At 42.2% G+C, this 21580-nt stretch overlaps 1 protein-coding gene and 1 pseudogene across 3 annotated transcripts in view; both read right to left on the bottom strand.

Annotated features, from left to right (window-relative positions):
- The window catches only part of ABLIM1 (actin binding LIM protein 1), a 334526-nt gene that overhangs the window by 239841 nt on the left and 73105 nt on the right, over positions 1-21580 (bottom strand). The window lies entirely within an intron of this gene.
- Positions 15248-16310, bottom strand: LOC100607055 (annotated as a pseudogene).

The raw sequence follows: 21580 nt of genomic DNA, 5'->3' as shown, positions 1-21580 counted from the left end.
TCAGAAGGTAGTGAGAGCATAAGTTCTGCAATCAAGTTGGGTTCAAGCTCTGGCTCCACTATTTACCATGAAGCTGGGCAAGATACTTTTGTAAGTGACAGTTTCCTCACCTCCTTCCTAGAACTGTTAAGGCAATTAAATGAGATTTAAATGAGATAATATGATATGTAAAGACATAGCACAGTGCCTGCCACAGAGTGAGGACTCAAAAGATCTGAGCTATCTTAATAATTGTTATTCTTTTTTTTTTTTAGATGGAGTGTTGCTCCATCTCAAAAGTGGAATTGAAGTGAAGGGATACTGTTAAACCTTCAAAATCAGAAATTTGTAAGAATGCTCTGAGAGTCATGAAGAGACTAGAAAAAAAATTTTCTTCTTCATAAAGATGGAAAATCTTGACAGATGACAGTTTGTGGGAGGCTGGATCTCAGGCAGTTTCTGCCCAGAATTCCCTGACCTAATCCTTCTCCTTAGAACCTCTCTTGGCTCTCTTGCTATCTGAACACATGGCCCTTTCCATGGCCCTCATATAATGGTAGAAAGTCCTCTGTATCAGCATGGTTATAACCAAATGCTCCCTATGTCCTGAGATGGAACCTCTTGCACATCCCTATGTCCCAGATGTTCCCTGTGTTCCCTATGTCCCATTCACCCTATGTAGTCAAGTATCCACAATCATTGAAGAGCTGTCATCATTGGGTAGAGAGCCCCATGTTGATGACTCCCAAGCTGAAGCCTACATTACAATAAGATGACAAGTATGTACCAGCTGATATGGTTTGGCTGTGTCCCCACCCAAATCTCATCTTGAACTGTAGCTCCCACAAATCCCCACATGTCACTAGAGGGACCTGGTGGGAGGTAACTGAATCATGGAGGTGGGTCTTTCCCATGCTATTCTCATGATAGTGAATAAGTCTCACAAGATCTGATGGCTTTATAAAGGGCAGTTATCCTGAACGCGGTCTCTTGCCTGCCACCATGTAAGAGGTGACTTTGCTCCTCCTTCACCTTACGCCATGATTGTGAGGCCTCCCCAGCCATGTGGAAATGTGAGTCCATTAAACCTCTTTCCTTTATAAATTACCCAGTCTCAGGTATGTCCTTATAGCAGTGTGAGAACAGACTAATACACCAGCCACTAGCCTTTGCGTGTATTTACATATACAACTCCTGTCATGCTTACCAGGACCTTACGCGTTAGCTAAGATGTACTAGCTTTCTGGGGCTGCTATTACAAAGTATCGTAGACTGGGTGGCTTAAACAACAGAAACTGTCTCACAGTTCTGGAGACTAGAAATTCAAAGTCAAAGAGTCTGCAGAGTCGGTTCCTTCTGAGGGCTGTGGGGGAGAATCTGTTCCATTCCTCTCTGCTGTTCTCTGGTAGGCTCAGGCCTTTGTTTGTTTGGAGATGGTTCTCCTTGTGTCTTCATGCCATTTTCTACCTATGTGTGTCCATCTCTGTATCCAAATTTCCCTTTTTTTAAGGACACCTCATGTTAGGTTAGAGCCTACCCTCATGACCTCATCTTAACTTGATGGTCTGTTGAGGTGATCCAAATAAGGTCACGGTCACAGGTACTGGCGATTAGGACTTCAGTGTCTTTTGTGAGGACACCATTTAATGCATAACCACAAGAAAGGAAATTATCTGACAGTGGGGCAAGACGACTTCTCAAGAAAAGAAGGAAACACAACTGGTATAACAACAAATGAAAAGAAAATGTGACTGGGCGCGATGGCTCACGCCTGTAATCACAGTACTTTGGGAGGCCGAGGTGGGTGAATCACGAGGTCAGTAGATCAAGACCAGCCTGGCCAACATGGTGAAACACCGTCTCTACTAAAAATACAAAAATTAGCTGGGTGTGGTGGTGCGTGACTGTAATCCCAGCTACTCGGGAGGCTGAGACAGGAGAATGGCTTGAACCCAGGAGGCAGAGATTGCAGTGAACCGAGATCGCGACACTGCACTCCAGCCTGGCGACAGAGCTAGACTCCATCTCAAAAAAGACTCTGTCTTGAAAAAACAAAAAAAAGAAAATGTAAGAGAACAATCAGTAACCATGAGAGTGGATTCATACAATTACGTTTCTTGGGGAAATGGTATTCCCAAGAAACTCAGGGATTTCAGATTATTGTGTTCTCATAACCCCTCAAGAATTCCTTTAAATTTTACTGCCAATCTTAGGCTTTATGACTAGGAATGGAGACTCCTAAGTCCTTTCAATGTGCAGTTTTATTTTAATCATATGTATGTAAAATCAGTATGAAGTTTTTTTCTTTGAGTTGGAGTCTCTGTCACCCAGGCTGGAGTGCAGTGGCATAATCTCGACTCACCGCAACGTCTACCTACTGGGTTCAAGTGCTTCTTCTGCCTCAGCCTTCTGAGTAGCTGGGAGTACAGGCGTGCACCAGCATGCCTGGTTAACTTTTGTATTTTTAGTACAGATGGGGTTTCGCCATGTTGGTCAGGCTGGTCTTGAACTCCTGACCTCAGGTGATCCGCCCCTCCTTGGCCTCCCAAAGTGCTGGGATTACAGGCATGAGCCACCGCGCCTGGCCAAGTTTATCTACCTCAAGAAAAATCCCTCTTACTTCTGAAAAGCCTGGTTCCCTCCCTCTGGGGGATCCTCCTGGAACCCTTGGCATGCTATGGTCCACTTGCCTGCCACTGCTGCTGGCCCATGAGCTCCACAAAGGGAAGACTCATAGCCACCTTTCTCATGACTGTATCCCCAGGTCCTAGCATGGTGACTGGCACATAGTAGGAGCTCAGTAAATCATAGTGAAATGAATGAAATAAAACAATCCCCCTCACGCCCCTTCTTCTGTGTGCATTATGACATTGCCGTCAGGACAAAAAACCCAGAAACACCTGAGAAAAGTATAAAGCCTGAGAAAAATCTTGATAGAATTAAGCCTCTTATCCAAGGAGCATTCTGCCTTCCCACCTTTCCTAAAGCAACACTCCAAACTGTTCTGTATCTGGGTTTAATCAGCAGAAATCTGGCTAACTGGCTAGGTATAGTGACGCATGCCTGTAATCCCAGCCCTTTGGGAGGCCGAGGCGGGAAGATCACTTGAGGCCAGGCGTTTAAGCCCATCCTGGCCAGCATGGTAAAACCCCGTCCCTACCAAAAGATACAAAAAATGAGCCATGTGTGGTGGCATGTGCCTGTAATTCCACCTACTTGGGAGGCTGAAGCAGGAGAACCACTTGAACTTGGGAGGTGGAGGTTGCAGTGAGCCAAGATTGCGCCACTGCACTCCAGCCTGGGCAACAGCCAGACTCTGTCTCAAAAAAATAAAAATAAAAATGAAATCATCTAACTACAGGTTCCCAACTACAAGCTGACTGTAATTGAGTAAACTGGTATTAAAGATTCCTAGCGAAAAACTGTTCATTTTGTAACAGTATTCCAGGCTTCATTCTATCTCCAAATATGGAGAGGAAACACATGAAAATTGGTGAGTAAAATCTAGGTGAAATACAACTGACAATAGAAAAATATTCACTTGAATTTGCATGGTTTCCTGATGGTTAAAAATCAACCATTCTTTTTTAATTCCTTTAGTTCCTTTACACACATCTAGGTCACATCAATCAAATAAATGTTTTAAAGTGGCATAAAATCAAATCACTTTAATTAGGTATTTCTTTCATTTTATTTCTAATCCTTTTTTTCCTCATTCTCCAGCTAAGCAAAAACATGAACATTCTTAGCAAACAGGTTTTCAAACAGGCTTTTAGAGCAGAAATAATTTGTACCAAGTAACATTTTGAAAGAATGATGAGTTTTCATTATTGTTTTCATTCTGACTGAACTAACTACATTAACCTGTTGGCAAATTAATTGAACGATCATATAATTGTTTTCTGACTTCATTTCTAAAGCATGTCTTGTTAAGCTAAACTAATCTTTATCGCCTTTGAAACCATGGATTCTGTTTCAAGAAGTCTTCCATAGCTGACTCTTTCTTATCTCTTTTAGTAGTCTAGGGCAGTGGTCTGTAAACTCATGCCTGCTGCCTGTGTTTGTAAATGAAGTTCTGTTGAAAGCAGCCATGTCCATTTATTTATGTATTGTCTATGGCTGCTTTTGTGCTGTAATCTCAGACTTGAGTAGTTGCAGCAGAGACCATTTGGCTCACAAAGACTCAAATATTTACTATTGTGCCCTTTACAGAAAAAGTATGCTTTAGGCTAATCACACAAAGCATTCAAATCTTGTATTTCTTAGCTTTTTCGTCTATAAACATCTTATTTATTGGTTTCATCTGTGTACCATTTCCTTGAGTTTGTTAGAAAGTTCCCTAAGGGTTAGATTGTCTTTTTATTTTCTTTTTTAAACCAAGAATAAAGTATTTCAGGTTAACTGAGCATAATAATTTTATTTCACTGAGTCTCAATAAATGTCCATTCCTGCCAATACCACTGCTACTGCGTAGAAGCTATGGTGGATTACATCAGTGGCTGAATTTATCACCCCTCCTTATATCCATGCCCTTTGCCATGAAACTTTGAATGCCCTCTCGCTCTGAAACTGGAATTGATGATGTGACTCATCTGGCTTATAGAATAAAGAAGTGACAGCGAGCCAGTTATGAACTTAGCCCTCAAAAGGTCACGCATATTTCTACATGCTCTCTTGCCTTTCTGCGTCAGCATGATGAAAAAGAAAGAAAGAAAGAAGGAAAGAAGGAAAGAAAGAAAGAGAAAGAAAGCAGCATGACACCAACCCTATGTCTCATCAAACTTAAAATCTTACTATCTGGCTCTTTACAGAAAAAGTGTGCTGCCTGCTCTTCTGAGGGCTTGCCAGACACCTATTGTTTACTATTAATTTTCTCCCCACCAAACAGGCCAAATTAGAAATATCTTAAACCTTGCCAGGAGTGGTGGCTCACATCTGTAATCCCAGCACTCTGGGAGGCCTAGGTGGATCACCTGAGGTCGGGAGTTCGAGACCAGCCTGACCAACATGGAGAAACCTTGTCTCTACTAAAAATTACAAAATTAGCCAGGCATGGTGGCATGTGCCTGTGGTCCCAGCTACTCAGCAGGCTGAGGCAGGAGAATTGCTTGAACCCTGGAGGTAGAGGTTGCAGTGAGCCGAGATCGTGCCATTGCACTCCAGCCTGGGCAACAAGAACAAAACTCCATATCGGAAAAAAAAAAAAAAAGAAATATCTTAAACCTTTTAATAAATTGCATGTTTATTCAACCATGAATTATAAAAATGCAAAATGTCTCCTTGGGAAATGCCACATTCTGGAACAGAAATGCCCCAGTTTTTGTCATCCTAAGAAATCAGGCCAGAAAAACTCTGTACTCCTTGGCTCTCTCATTCCTTTGTCTCCCATTCATGCGAGAAGACACTATCTGCCTTTTAAAACTAGGAATATGGATTACTTTGATGAAAATAAAATAGATAAATAAAACTGCTAATAGTTGTTATCCCCTAAGTTTGGGCAGCGGTCAAAGGGAGCTTTTGCCTCTCATGTAGTGTTTGAAATTTTTACAGTGAAAGCCTATTCTTGTATGATTTTTATAATCAAAAATAAGCAAAACACACAGACATAAAACTAAAATAAAATTACCAAACTAGAATCAAGGCCTCGGATTCATAGCACTATTCAATGATATAAATAATTTGCAAGAATCTGAATCTCCCAAATGAAACTCTAATTGCCAATTATATAACCCATTCATTATTATGCGGGAGGCACTATGCCATGAGTCTTATAGATATTCTCACTTCATCCTCATGATCTTTTAAAGCAGACAGTATTGTTATCTCTATTTTACGGATGTGGAAACTGAGGCTTAGAGAAGTTGAGAAATTTGGCCAAGGTTACACAGCTAGTAGGTATCCAAGCTGCCACCTGACCAAATCTCTCTGCTTCTAGAGCTCAAGCACTTCACCAGTGCATCATGCTCAAAGGAGCATGCTTTCCTTCTACAAGTCCATAATTATGCATTTATATTTGTTAAAATCACTTTGAAATTTACCAAAGAACAATCATGTTAGCAAGGGGAAACTAAATCCCCAATCCTCTGTGGCTCTGGCAGTGTGGAAGGGGCAGAAATGGTTTCTGAGGACAAGAGGCACCCTTCCTTCATACTGGACCATGGTGAGAAGTGACCCGTGCTCAGATCTGCCCCTTGTAACCAGCGAGGTCATCTATATCCCAAAGGATCCCCTGGGCCTTCCCTAGCCAGCGTTCTAACATCTTTAGATGATGACATCCTCTCACATCATTTATCCCAACACTTGCATTCTCCACTCTTGCTCAGGTAATTACATAATGTCTCATGTTGATTAGTTGCCCATATATGCCAGCGGACCTTCCAGGATTATCATTCTAAATAACAGATTTATTCCGAACAGTCCCTAGCATGGTGCCTGCCACCTGTTGAAAAGTGCTTGTTAATTAATTACAGCAGAATGTTACTTAACGGCTCTAATGCCAAGTATAGGGATGGCTCCATGACTCATCAGCAGACCCTCCCTGATGAAGCTACCAATTAGAGACAGACTACTACAGTAAGAGTCACTCTAAATGTAAAAAAATAAAGATGTGGGTGGGGCCAAGAGCCACAATCAGTGAAGTGGCTGATTAATCCATGAATCTGCAGGTACATTTAGCTATTCATACAACCAGCATTACCTTATATATGGAAAATGGGGCTACCAGACCACTTTAGCCATTTTATATACTTTTTGTTTTAATTTTTATATTGAGAGAGAGAGTTTCGCTCTTTTTGCCCAGGCTTGAGTGCAGTGGCGCGATCTCAGCTCAACGCAACCTCCGCCTCCCGGGTTCAAGTGATTCTCCTGCCTCAGCCTCCTGAGTAGCTGGGATTCCAGACGTGTGCCACCATGCCTGGCTAATTTTGTATTTTTAGTAGATGAGGTTTCGCCATGTTGGCCAGGCTAGTCTCGGACTCCTGACCTCAAGTGATCTGCCCGCCTCGGGCTCCCAAAGTGCTGGGATTATAGGCGTGAGCCATCACGCCTGGCCTAACCCATTTAAAAATAGTCACCAGGGATGTGCTTCCCACAAAATAATGCCACCCCATTAACATGCTGGCATTTTCCCAAGAGCACTGTGTATACTACATCCCCTTCTAACTCTCTACGCCACTTCAATTCACATGACAGCAGGACATACGTTTCCCAGGCAAAATATTATAAAGAAGAGTAATACCAGGCTTGGGGAGTTTCTGTTCCAGCAAGATATTCAAGGTACCCTGGTGTGGTCACAAGCCTAGGGAACCTATGACTCAGACAGAAGCTCCCAAGACTCATTCTGTTGTTAACTGTTTTATGGAAATCCAGTGCCCAATTCTCCCAGCATGCTGCCTGCTCCCATTCCTTGGGCACGTTCGTGGCAATGTCATGCTCTGATTGACCCACTGTTAACCAACTGTGGCAGCGCTCATTTGCAGTGGCAGCTGTGACTGCCTTTGGAAGCAGGAAAACCTGTCTGGCATTTCCATTCTCTCATATGAAACCTAAAAGTAGTGCTAATCAGCAAGATGCATTTTCCCTCTTTTTGGAAATGAATGACATTTAGTGACAAGTCTTGTAAAATCCCAATATTCTGAATTGCTATCCTGGCTACCACCCCAACATTTAAAACTATGTTAACGATGGAGACATACATGTCAGCAGTCAGATTTTAATATAAAATTAATGGCTGAATATCTCAAAGGCCTAAATTACTATTAATTGTATGCAAACACTAGCTCTAAGTATACCCTTTAGAGCAGAAGGTTGTAAGTCACTGTATCAAAGTCTTAAATCAACAGCTACCTAACTAGCTAATGCTTTCAAGGTGTGCCAGGAGAGAAAGGACAGGATGATCTTCTCTTACTAAAGAGAGATGGATGAACAGCTGCAAGCTTTGCTGTTGTTTTAAAACATCAGGGAACCAGCTACTGAGAATAATAAATAAAATGTAAGCAGAGTCAGACTTATTTATTACATATCCTTTCAAATTATCCTTTTGTTTAAAAAAAGTTAATTAAAATTATTGCCCATATTCCCTACAGAGAGTACATTTAAAACAATGCAGAGTAGCAAAACCCCTTATGTTCCAAACATAAGGTGTGCCTGTTTTTAAGTCTTGGAATAATTCGCCAACTTCCAATTTAATTATGACTGAGCTTCAAGTCAACTGTTGAGTGTTCTAGAGATACGGTTTCTGTAGATTCCAGCTGGTAGCAAGTGGAAAGACTCCAAATACCTTAAAAATATGCCACGGAGTAGAAGGGAGGAGAGTAGTTAAAAAACAAGGAAGAGAAAGAAAGTTGTTCTTTCTGGCTTGACCACTAAAAATATAATTAGATGTATCACTTACTCTGTTTACTTACAGTCTCTCTGCATGTAAGATTTCATCCAAAACCTGCCCTATCTTTCTGGAAAGCCAAACTAAAATCCACTCTTTGTACAGTACAAGAAAAACAGAGGACTTTAAATTCATTTAAATAAAGACATCTAGACATCTTGAGATATCCTAATTTTATCACTAGGACCCCATTCAGTTGGAAAAGACATAGCATCACAGTTTTCCACTCTAAATATATCAGGAATACACGAATGCGTTCTAATTAATATGCATAGTGTCCTTATTAAAATTCAAATTCTGTATTTGAGGAAAGTCCAGAATGTCAAAGAGTCTAGTGTAAACCTGAGGTCACATTATCCTTTAGAAAGAACAGGGGAGGGCTGTTCTTGGCTGACCACCCATGTGGGGCCATCGTCAACTTTAAGTTTTACTATTCTAATGTTTGTCAACTTTCATCTTTCCAGTAAACGTCTAAGGCAGGCCAGTGAGGAATAGGAAACCACATTACTGGACTTTTAAATCAGCATAGTCTTTCAAAATCATGCTCATTTACAGGAGAAAACTGTGTGGCATAAAAAGCCACCATGAATTATTCATCAGTTACAGCGTGTGCCAAACTTGGATTCCTTTGTACCTCTTAACAAGTGTATACATGTGAAGTGTAGCAGACCCGGCTCCCCAGCCCTACCAGTCCTGGGTACAAAGGCAAACCCAAGCTCACCGGAGGCCCTGCGAAACAGAGAAGAGTGGCGAGATCGGAAATGAAGGAGGGAGGGGGCCCAGCCTATCTGCCTTATCTGGAATTACCCACGAGTCTACTCTCCAGGAACCAAAATAAGTTACACTCTCTTATCTTAAGGGGTCCAGTATCAAAGGAATCAGCAACCGATCGCCACAGTCCCTAGGTTTCAACGGAGCAGCCTGTGAGACTGTGTGGGGCCACCCTCTGCAGCTCTGTTGGACGTGGTGTTGGCTGTCGGCCCCCGGGGATGCCAGCTGGAGCACTCCTGAAGCCAGCCAGCCTCACCACGGAACAAACTCTCCCATCAAACACAACTGTAGGGAAAGCATCCTAGAGATGGCATCCAAACTCAAACAAAATGCCCAGAAATAGGATCACAGGTGTTTGCCCCACAGTCACTGAAGATGCCTTTTAATGTGCCCAAAGGACCAACCTACTGTTGGTTGAGTTGAGCTGGGCTACTGCTACAAAAGAGTCATGTCGATTTTAACATCCTATTATATTAAGAATATCTGTAAATATGTTGACAAAGAAGTTGTGCATTTTATACAGATATATACTATCACAGAAATAGATTGTCGTTTATGATAATAAGTGTAAAACAATTTTATCAAATGGAAAAGCCCTGCATCTTTCCTCATCTTTAAAGACACGGTCGACCCCAGACAGAATATATGCTGAGTTTACCAAACGGACGGTCTAACCTTTGTAGTCTCCGATGGTGTGATGAGGGTCCATGAGCTCAGTCATTTCCAAGGTCATTAACATGCACAAAACTCCAGGGTTTCAGCTTTTCTTCACTAGGCATCTGGCACACAGAAAGGCTGCAACACTCCTCAAAGGAGAGGCTGGGGCCCTGGCTCTCCTCCCAGGAGTCTGTGGGCTGAACTGGACCCGAGGGAGGGGTGTGCCACCGGTGGGTGTGTCACAGCCAGCACAGGAAGAATGAGGAGTTTCCTGAGTGAGTCTGGCACCTTCTTCATGTACAGATTCTGCATCCCCTTCTTCTCTCAACCCTGCCCCCACTACTTCTAAAGAGACCCCTCGCAAAAGCACATCAGCTCACTGACGCCACACCCACTGAAAACTCTCGTTTCTGGGAAGCCACTATTAGAACACGCCAAGAATGTTTCTAGGATTTTCCTGCACTCTGCACAATCCAGAATCCAGATTTTGATCACTATCATTTCACAATAACTGAAACGCATGAAATAAAGAAAGAAAAGCATCGATTATTCCCAAGCCTTCTGCCTCCTCTTTTTCCTTAATGAATTACTATCTCATCCAGATGGGCTTTTAATTATTTTCTTCAGTACTAGAATTTTAAAAAAATACTACAACTTGGAGATGCTTCTTTTACTAACAGCCTGATTATTCATTATGGCTTTGGAAACAGTTCCCTGACAAACTCCCGGTATGAGACGAGCCGTGGACTTTGAGCCTTTTTCTATTAGGTATACACGCTGTCTGAAAACAATGACCTCATCCGGAAAGACTCAGGAAAGAGGCATTTTTTTCCTTTCGTCAGTAATGCCCTGATGTTGGGCTGGATTATCCACCACCCACAATCCAACTTTTCTTCCAGTTGTTTTTGAACACCAGGAATTTTGCATATTGGAAAAGTTATGAAGACAGTTTAAATGGAAAAAGACCCTTAGGACAAATGTCCCTGGCATCAGATACACACATTGGCTAAGAAATAGGAGGAAACTGGCATAATTGCTTTAAATGTGAGGGTAAAACATTTAATTCCTCCAATAAAGATGTAACCAGCAGCACTCATTGTGAGATATTAATTTAATGTAAGGCCTATAATCAATCCACTGAAAAACAAGACTATTTGAAACACATTGGCCAAATACAAAGTTTGATTAATTGAAGAGTCCCGGCTTACTCTCTTCCCCAGCTAAGTGGCTTTTTTGTTTTGTTTTGAAATGACTCGGGTAGACAGCCATCCTCATGGGTCACCCTATGTGCCCTTCCCCTGGTCCAGGCTACCGCCTGGAACTTGGTGCCTCTGATAACGTCCTCCTGACTTGGCTGTAGCACCAGGCGCCAGATAAAGAATCACAACTGGATTGCTCGTTGATAAAATGCTTGCCATTTGCAGAGCTGTCATGTGTCAGCTGCTGCCAAAGGCCAGTCGCATCAACTGAAATCTTCTGATTACACCTAATGCCTTGCATTCTCATGACAGTGATTCCATATTTTAGCCTGATGTGTTTTTTGTTAGTGTCTTGGGATTTTTACCATAAGGATGGAAGTCTTTCATCCTTGCATTCTTTATTCTTGTTAGCCTTCATTTAAAATGTAATGGAGGCTAGTTTTTCCTACTCCTTTAAATCTCGAAGTATTATTCCTACCTGATATTAAATGAGAGAAGAAACCAAGTGCAGAGCTACAGCTATTTTCAGGGGCTAAAATAGGGTTCTAGTTTAAAAATAACCTGCATTGCATTGGTTCCTTCCCTTTTACAAGGCAGGACAGGGTCAAAGTGGGGGAGTAGGCAATCCAATATTGAAACTTTGATTTTTTTGAATGTTAAGCAATAAAGTGATTCTTTCCTAATCATAGTCCTCCAAATTTGACTTGTGTTAGTTGAACCACAGATAATTTGGTTGATGATTTATTACAGTCAAGAAACTGGCCAGGTGTGGTGACTCATGCCTGTAATCCCAGCACTTTGGGAGGCCGAGATGGGAGGATAGTTTGAGCTCTGGAATTTCAGACCAGCCTGGGAAGTATTGCAGGACCTTGTCTCTACTAAAAATTAAAAAAAAAAATTAGGCAGACATGGTGGCCTGCACCTATAGTCCTAGCTACTCAGGAGGCTGAGGCAGGAGGATTGCTTGAGCCCAGAAGACTGGGGCTGCAGTGAGCCACGATCACACCACTGCACACCATCCTGGGTGACAGGGTGAGACCCTGTCTCAAAAAAAAAAAACAAAAACAAAAGAGGTGAACCCAACTGCTTAGAAACTTGTTTAAAATGCACAATTTTCTTTCTCTCCTCCTTCCTCTTTTCCTTTCTCCCTTCCTTCTCTCTTTCTCTCTCTTTGTTTCTTTCTTTCTTTTTGAGATAGGGCCTCACTCTGTCACCTAGGCTGGATTGCATTGGCACAATCACAGCTCACTGCAACTTTGACCTCCTAGGTTCAAGTGATTCTCCTGCTTCAGCCTCCCGAGTAGCTGGGACTACAGGCATGTGCCACCACGCCCGGCTATTTTTTTTTTTTTAAATAGAGACAGAGTCTCCCTATATTGCCCAGGCTGGTCTCAAACTCCCAGACTCAAATAATCCTCTTGCCTCAGCCTCCAAAAGTGCTGCGATTACAGGCATGAGCCACAGTGCCCGGCCTCACACAACCACTTTCTAATTAAATAGCAATGGAGCTTATACCATGTCATTTTGAAATCAGAGACACGGTTGTGTGTTCCTTACCTTATCTGATTCAGTCATCTTAGAAACACAGAGCAGAAATCTTTCCCAACCATGCTTCTAGAACCCTTCACAGGAAAGTGACTGTCACTTAGCAAAACAAATACAAATGCTTAAAATTGCATCTTCACCTGTATTTGGGAAATGCTTAATTAAATATTGTTAAACAGTTTTCTTAACCATGGACTTACTATGTATTAATATGCAAGTGTGCCTGTAACTAAGAGATAAATAAGATAAGAAGCATTTCCTGAATTTATTCAACCAGAGAACCCCCAACCCAGTACAACTATGAACTTTTCACAAAACAGAGCTTGGAAAACATTTCTCTGAGGAAGGAGAGGGCTGGAAAGGGTTTTAGGGATAATTTCCATCACAGTTTCAAAGATAAGAAGTTTCAAAGCCAAAAGAATTTAGGGACTTGCCCAAGGCCAGCGCAAGATATATAAGGAGAACAATTCTCTTCTGCCTTGCAACATTTTGAATGGCTGCAATAGGCCAACCTGCTTGGCTCTGTTTGCAATTAAGGTATGACTGATAGTGATGCTATCATCCTCTGGTTACACAGATGCTGCTGTGCTCTGGGGCAAACAGCATACCCTACAACAGATTATGTTAAAAGACCTGGCCTAGGTCTGCTTTGCAATTACAGAATAGGAGACAAAGCTTACCACCATGTAATTTATGACAGGGCTGAGAGTGAAAAATAGCAGATATCAGTAACAAAACATTCAGAGGGCCTTGGCCTCATCTTTTAAGCTAAGCAGAAGACACAGAAACTTGAAGCAAATTGAATTCCACATGAAAAATGATTCCTTTGGGAAAGATAAAAACTAAATTTCTTAAAAGGTCAGATTCAATAAGGAAGAAGAAACTTCTAGACTTTATCTAGAAAGGCACAGGAAAAAAGTAATGATTTGGCATTTTCCCTGAACTTGTCCTCCAATTATTTTCAATTATAAGCCCAAATCACTGGTCCCAACCCAAGCTCAGCTATACGACTTTGTTGGAGATCAGTTTCCAGAACTACTAGGTTGGGGCGAAAGTCATTACAGTTTTTGCCACTGAAAGTAATGGCAAAAAACGCAGTGACTTTTGCCCCAACCTAATAAAAGGAGTGTGCAGTTCACCACACACTTAAACAGAAAGCTTAACCTAGAAATAGTCTTTATAGCACACAACTACGTCCTCCGTGCTACTATTCATTCCAATTTCTGCTCATAATTTCCAGGTGGGTCCCATGAAATTATTTTTGTGACTGGAAATGAAACTTCATGAGCTTTTCTGTTATCAACCCCTATTACATAGGGTCCCTAAGTGCATTCTGCTTCTAATTATTCTTTTTATATGAAAAAACTCATGTAATCAAGAAACTTCTAGACTTTATCTGGAAAGGCACAGGAAAAAAGTAATGTTTGTCATTTTCCTTGAACTTGTACTCCAATGATATTCAATTATAAGCCCAAATCATGGGTCCTATAAACTTCATAAACTGCAAAGCTTCATAAACTGCAAAGAGAAAAAGAAAGAAAGAAAGAGAGAAAGAGAGAGAGAGAAAAAAAATGGCCTCATTATTGTTCATAGCTCACGTTGACCAAGGGCTCACTCTCTGCAGGCATTGAACAAAGATTCCCTCATTGATTTCTTATAACCCTCTAGGACAGGGACCACCATCATCTCCATTTTAAAGATGAAGCAGTTAGAGAAAAGGTGAGAAGTTAAAGAAATTGCCCAAAGTCACTCCGCTAACAAGGAGTACAGTTGGGATTTGGACATAAGCAGCTAGAATCGGAGACTGTGCCCAGGATGCTAAAACTATTCTCAAGAATATTAAAACAGCTCAGGATGAATCAGTAATCAGAGAAGATGCCAAAGCCATTTTCATGCCTGAAGTAATGGTAGAGTGATATAAAAGACAAGTTCAGCAGTCCAAAAATTTAGCGTATACCCAAAGGCTGTTTATGCTTTTTCCAAAAAGTCTGAATACTCAAAGACTGTATGTGTGCAGGGAGGGGTTCTTATTACTGACGTCAGAAGAATCATTTTTCTGAGTCACATTCTGCTTTCAAGAGATTTTCCTGAATTAATCTTTTTCACAAAGACGGCTGATGGGTAGTCCCTGTCTCTACGGAGGCTGCAGAGAGGGAGGCCATCGTAGCAGGCTGCTTCTCTCACCTCATGGCTACTGTACAGGGCAGTTTATCAAGTTCAGGCAGGAGCTGCCATCCAGCATGTGCCAGACCAGGAAGAGGCAGAAGACCCAGCTTCTTGTCCTGGTCCTATCATCAGCTCACCAATGATCCTAGGCAAATCACCTGTCTTCCAAATCTGTAAAATGGGCCAATAATACCCGTCCTATCTACTTTAGAATCAATGAGGATGACAGAGTTCACCCACTGTTTTTGTTTTTTGTATTTTGGGGTTTTTTTGACAGAGTCTTACTTTGTTGCCCAGGCTGGAGTGCAGTGGCTCGATCTTGGCTCACTGCAGCCTCTGCCTCCCGTGTTCAAGCCTTTCTCATGCCTCAGCCTCCCGAGTAGCTGGGATTACAGGTGTGCACCACCACTCCCAGCTAATTTTTGTATTTTTAGTAGAGACGGGGTTTCACCATGTTAGCCAGGCTGGTCTTGAACTCCTGGTCTCAAGTGATCCACCATCTTGGCCTCCCAAAGTGCTGGGATTATAGGTATGAGCCACCGTGCCTGGCTGCACTTTTTCTGTTAATTCTTTTTCTTTTCCTTTCCTTGCCTCCTTCCTTCCCAATTCTTTTTTTTTCCTCGTTATGATCAGTATCTTTCAAAAAAAGATTCGAGATGAAATTTCTAGCACACAGAAAACTGGACTCTCTACATTCAACAATAAGCTGGACAGGGAAGAGTAGTGAGTACATGGGAATCCATTTCCTGACTTGATGCTTATCCTAATCACTGCTTGATGCTGCCCCTCAGCATTTGCCACCACCACCCCAAAATGGGGCTAACTTTTTTTTATAGTTATTTAGTTTTAATTTCATAATCATAAACTTAACTCAACTCTTCAATTCAGTTAGGCATAGGGAACAAGGAAAACATGGAACCCAAAGGGAACTGCAGCAAGAGCACAAAGATTCTAGGATACTGCGAGCAAATGGGGTGGAGGGTGCTCTCCTGAGCTACAAAAGGAATGGTCTGGTGGTTAAGATAAAACACAAGTCAAACTTATTCAAGTTGTCCAGTCAGCAATGGTGATTTTCTTGCTGGTCTTACCATTCCTGGACCCAAAGCGCCCCGTAGCCTCCACAATATTTATGCCTTCTTTCATCTTGCCAAAGACCACATGCTTGCCATCCAACCACTCATTCTTGGCAGTGCAGATGAAAAACTGGGAACTGTTTGTGTTGGGTCCAGCGTTTGCCATGGACAAGATGCCAGGACCTGTATGCTTTAGGATGAAGTTCTCATCATCAAATTTCTCCCCATAGATGGACTTGCCACCAGTGCCATTATCGTGTGTGAAGTCACCACCCTGACACATAAACCCTGGAATAATTCTGTGAAAGCAGGAGCCCTTACAACCAAATCCTTTCTCTCCCATGCCCAGAACACGAAGGTTTTCTGCTGTCTTTGGAAGCTTGTCTGCAAACAGCTCAAAGGAGACGCAGCCCAAGGGCTCACCATTGACGGCAATGTTGAAGAACACCGTGGGACTGACCATGGCTGATACTACAGGGCTCCTGGCGGCGGCAGCGTCTGCAAAAGCCTATTTTTTTTTTTTTTTTTTTTTGAGATGGAGTCTTGCTCTGTCGCCCAAGCTGGAGTGCAGTGGTGCAATCTCAGCTCCCTGTAACCTTCGCCTCCCAGGTTCAAGTGATTCTCCCATCTCAGCCTCCCAAGGAGCTGAGACTACAGGCATGCAACACTACACTCAGCTAATTTTTGTATTTTTAATAGAGACGGGGTTTCACCATGTTGGCCAGGCTGGTCTCGAACTCCTGACCTCAAGTGATCCTCCCGCCTTGGCCTCCCAAAGTGCTGCAATTACAGGTGCGAGCCACCTCACCCGGCCCTGGCTAATATTTTTCAAACAGTTATTCTGACTATAGTAAACATTTCTGACATGCATCTTTCAATTGTTCCTTCTAACAACCTTAGGAGATAAGGACAATTATGAATCCCTCTTTAAAAGATGAGAAAACTAAGCCTAAAGACAGTAACTTTTTTCAGAGTCACATCTTGTATGCAGAAGAGCAGAGATTTGAACTCAGGTCTGTATGTCTTGATCTCTGTGCTATTATGAGACGTGATCAATGGCTCTGCCTCAACATTCTCACAGCTTCTTCTTGTAGCTCTGCTGAAAGAATATACGTGGATGCCAATTAATTAATATCAATGCTGTTATTTGCATGAATTTTTTCATATAAACGAATAACTAGAAGCGGAATGCACTTAGTGGTATCCATAAAACAGTTTCTACATTTGCATACACAGCTAAGAAGTTTACAGTGATGGACTTTCTGTGTCTCTCTCCTCTCCCTTTTATCCATTTCATTCTGCCTCTCACTCCCTCCCAGTCTGCTATGTTAGAGAGGATTAAAATGTATGCCGTATTCCCTGCAAAAACAACAGGCATTTCTCTTTGGTGACTCATTTGATGCAAATAAGTTGTAGGAATCAGGGGATTCCACTCGCAGTGCCTTTGAAAAAGTTGTAGTGATAAAGTCTAAAAGGAAACAAATTACTGCAGAACCAGGAGATTCTACGTTCTTTCATTGTAAACAGATGAAGCATTGGGTTAAATCATAATGACTTGCTATAGTGTGGATTTTTTATAACTTCCACATTCATTACCATTTTCATTTGGCACATGAGTGATACATGACCACAGCAATTGCAAAATATTCCACACATAGCTTCACCCCCAGAGAATGAAAGAGGATATTTATTGACTGTGCTATACCCAGAAGGCTACATTTAATACAGATTTTTGTTGTTGTGAAAGGGTAGGAAAACAGAATAAACACCTAGAAGACACATACCTGCCCAAGAAATGTTACTACATCATTGTCTCTCTCCTGCACTGTTCACTCAGTGTGTATTACGTCTAAGCTGTTCCACCACCTTCTCCGTGGAAGCTTCATTCAAAGTCAGTGGGAAGAGAAAATATGCCATATTCTACTGAGAATAAGAACGCTACTCCAGATCATTGACTTCAATTCAGCTCTCCAGTTTAATTTGGGAGACTTCAAATTTATTTAACATTCTGTATTACCCTCTCTAGTTAACAATTCTGCTGAGAGTAAAACATTCATACCTCGTCTCCAATGAAAGTAAGCATTTTATTGATAGTCTCAAGTGAACTAATTATTCCAAAGACTTTCAAAGATTTTTGAAGACTTTCAAAAAGACTTTCAAAGATTTCAAAGATTTCTGAAACTCTTCGTGTCTTGTCTCTGCCTCCTTTCAACTTTTGTCTCTTCCAAGATTATTGCTTCAGCAAAGATGGGCTTGTCTGCTCAATACGCATCACAACATTATAGAGCTTGTCAAAAACAAACAAACAAACAAAACCTTTCTACTTTGTCCCTTGCAATGATCTTCCATATTTCCCCAAAAAACCTTACCCCCATCATCCCCAAAACAAGAAACTTTCAGTCACAAAAGTCTAAATTCAAAAGGATAAAATCTTTTTAATAATAGAGTAAAAAAACGGGTCAGGTGCGGTGGCTCATGGCTGTAATCCCAGCACTTTAGGAGGCCAAGGCGGGCAGATCACAAGGTCAGGAGTTCGAGACCAGCCTGGTCAATATGGTGAAACCTCGTCTCTACTAAAAATAAAAAAATTAGCCGGGCGTGGTGGGGGTGCCTCTAGTCCCAGCTATTCGGGAAGCTGAGGCAGGAGAATTGCTTGAACCCGGGAGACGGAGATTGCAGTGAGCTGAGGTGGTGCCACTGCATTCCTGCCTGGGCAACAGAGCAAGACTCCATCTCTCACACACACACACAAAATGCATTTAAACCTTGCAAAATAAATAAGTCAACACCAAGGACACCTTGCTGAATCATTTTAGGGTTTATAATAACCAGCCACTGGAGTTAAAAACAAAACTGCCTTTAGCAAATACTCCCCCCTAACAGTGGCTTTCTGAAACCCCATGTTTTATTCCTTTGAGTGCACAGGCACAGTGTGGAAGCTAAAGGGAGGCTTCCTATTATCTAGGCCAGCTGTTTTCTAGCGAACAGAAGGAGGAGGCTGTATTGGGATTGGTGAGGGATGCAGCGCGGGGAAGGCGGAGAGTTGGTTCTGGGTCCAACTTCCACCAAAGAAAATTCAGCTCTTATGCTTTATTTTCTGGGCTTCCAGGTGAGCCTTCATCTGAAGAAAGGGTTCCATAGCTAAAAATAAACACACACGTTGAAAAATCCCCATCCTACCCAATCCTTTCATTTTAGAAATGAGGAAAATGAAGGCCTGTGAGTGTAAGTGACTAGAGCAAGTGAGAGAATGAGTAGCCAAGGCAGGGGTGGACCAGCCACAGGCTCTGAGCAACGTGCTCCCATGCATGCACTCTCCCCAGATCGCCAAGCACACAGCCCCTACAGGACGTGTCCCTGTCATCCATCACAGGTTCAGGTCTATCCCCTGCAGCTCTTCCTCGCACAGCCCACAGCCATATAAGTGCAGTCTTGCAGGTAGGGTGTTGTTGCTGATATAATTTTAAGCGTTTCTTCTTTCTATTTCTTTTTTTTTTTTCTTTCAGAAACAGGGTCTTGCTCTGTCACTTAGGCTGGAGTGCAGTGGCATGATCATAGCTCACTGTAACCTCGAACTCCCAGGCTCAAGTGATCCTCCCACCTCAGCCTCCCAAACAGCTAGGACACAGGCATATGCTACCATGCCTGGCTGATTTAAAACAAAAAAATTTTTTTTTGTAGAGATTGGGTTCTTGCTGTGTTGCTGAGGCTGGTCTTGAGCTCCTGGCCTCAAGCCATCCTCCCGCCTTGCCCTCCCAAAGTGCTGGGATTACAGGCGTGAGCCACCATGTCCAGTCTATTTTCGTCATTTTTTTTTTTTTTTTTTTTTTTTGAGATGGAGTCTCGCTCTGTCACCCAGGCTGGAGTGCAGTGGCGCGATCTCGGCTCACTGCAAGCTCTGCCTCTCGGGTTCATGCCATTCTCCTGCCTCAGCCTCTCCGAGTAGCTGGGACTACAGGCGCCCGCCACCACGCCCGGCTAATTTTTTGTGTTTTTAGTAGAGACGGAGTTTCACCGCGGTCTCGATCTCCTGACCTCGTGATCCGCCCGCCTCGGCCTCCCAAAGTGCTGGGATTACAAGCGTGAGCCACCGCGCCCGGCCTTTAATCATTTTTAAAGTATTAGACACAGAGGCCACAGGCAGAATAGTAGCAAAAGCCCTGCCTATGTAAGACGAAAAATAAAAATATTCTGAAGTTTTCAGAAGTCAGTACTCCAGAAGTAAATCAATAGAAAATAATATTCGGTTGATAAAAATTGAATTTATACTCAAATTGTGAAAGAAGCAGGTGGAAAGGATGTGAGCACACCCTACAGGATCTGTCTGCTGGCTGTGACCTTCACTCTTACAGCCTTCACTCGAAAGATAGAAAACCACAGCTGAGCCGTGTGGGTTCTGGCCCGGGTGCCACTCTGAGAAAACATCACGGACTTCCTAGACTCTGCAGTCACCTGGGGTTGCATTCTGGATGAATGCCACAGTTGCTGGCTCCTGGAAGGGGGGCTCTACATTTTCTAAAATGTGACTAAAACCTAAAGAGGCATAACAAAAACTGATAAGGGGGGGTGCACTATGCCAGCAATCCCTGGGGATTCTCATTTACAAAAGAGCTCCTTTAAATAAACTCTTAAAATAGTCCTGGTTTACCACTGACTAGTTGGGTGAGTTAGCAAGTTATTTTATTTTATCTATATGTGCCTCTGTATTCTCACCTGTAAGATGGGGATAATTATGATACCTACCTCATGAGATGTTGTGAAAATTTAAGGAAACAGTTCCTGATTCCTGACAAATATAAGTCATTGTTGTTACTATTCTTTAAACAAGAAAAAAAAAAAAGACATTAAGTACTAAATAGAGAGGCCAGGGGAAAGTAGCAAGAGCTGGGGAATTTGACATGAAAAGTCAAAATGAAATGTTTCTGAAGCTTAATGTAAGTTGATAGACAATAATAATTGGCTGATAAAAAGTGAAACTTACAGATTGGGATCATAGCTGGCTCTACCATCTTCTCTTCACCGCTCAAAACCCGGACCTTGAGCCGCAGCAGCGCCCTCACCTGGGAACCTCTTAGAAATGCAGAATGTCAGCACCCAACCCGGACTCTCCACGTACTGAATCAGAATTCGCATTTCAACAAGATTTCCGGGGAATTTATGTGCATGTTACAGTTAGAGGAAGCCTGCTTGATGGTATGTACTGAGAGTTTAGCATTTATAGGTCAAAGAAACAAGACCTCATTCTCTAGTTACATCTCTGTACGTTGTCCTAAATCTTACACTCCTTTCCATTAGCCTCATGCTAAATGGTCAACTAACCACCTGTTAGGCAGATGCCCCTTTAAGGGACAGCATAATACTTAAGTATCTAAAGCAACTAATTCACCTTTTGTTAGTAATTTCAATAATTTTAAAATATCATCATCAAGCGCTAACATTTATAGAGCCCTTAAAACATGCAGGAATCAACGTAAGGTGCTCTCCATATGTTCTCATTTAATAATACTCACGCCCCCCCATTGGAGTAACCATTACTATCCCCATTTTATAGAGGAGAGAACTGAGGCTCAGAGAGGCTACATCATTTTCACAAGACCAAATTAAATGGGAGAAAAAGGCCTTTTTGAAATCCGTTCTTTTTCTACAAATTCAAACCCCACTCCCACAACATCAAAATAATGTATCTGTGCACTGGGAAGCAGCCATAATTATCCCCCTTTTTAGATAAGGAAAACTGAGACACAGAGAGTCAATGAATTATACAAAGTCACCAACCTGAAACTCAGGTTAGAACTGGGTCCATTACAATT

Source organism: Nomascus leucogenys, chromosome 3 (genome assembly GCF_006542625.1).
Source record: "Nomascus leucogenys isolate Asia chromosome 3, Asia_NLE_v1, whole genome shotgun sequence".
Taxonomy (NCBI): domain Eukaryota; kingdom Metazoa; phylum Chordata; class Mammalia; order Primates; family Hylobatidae; genus Nomascus; species Nomascus leucogenys.
Note: the sequence above shows the minus strand (reverse complement) of the source record. Positions and strands in the feature narration are given on the sequence as shown.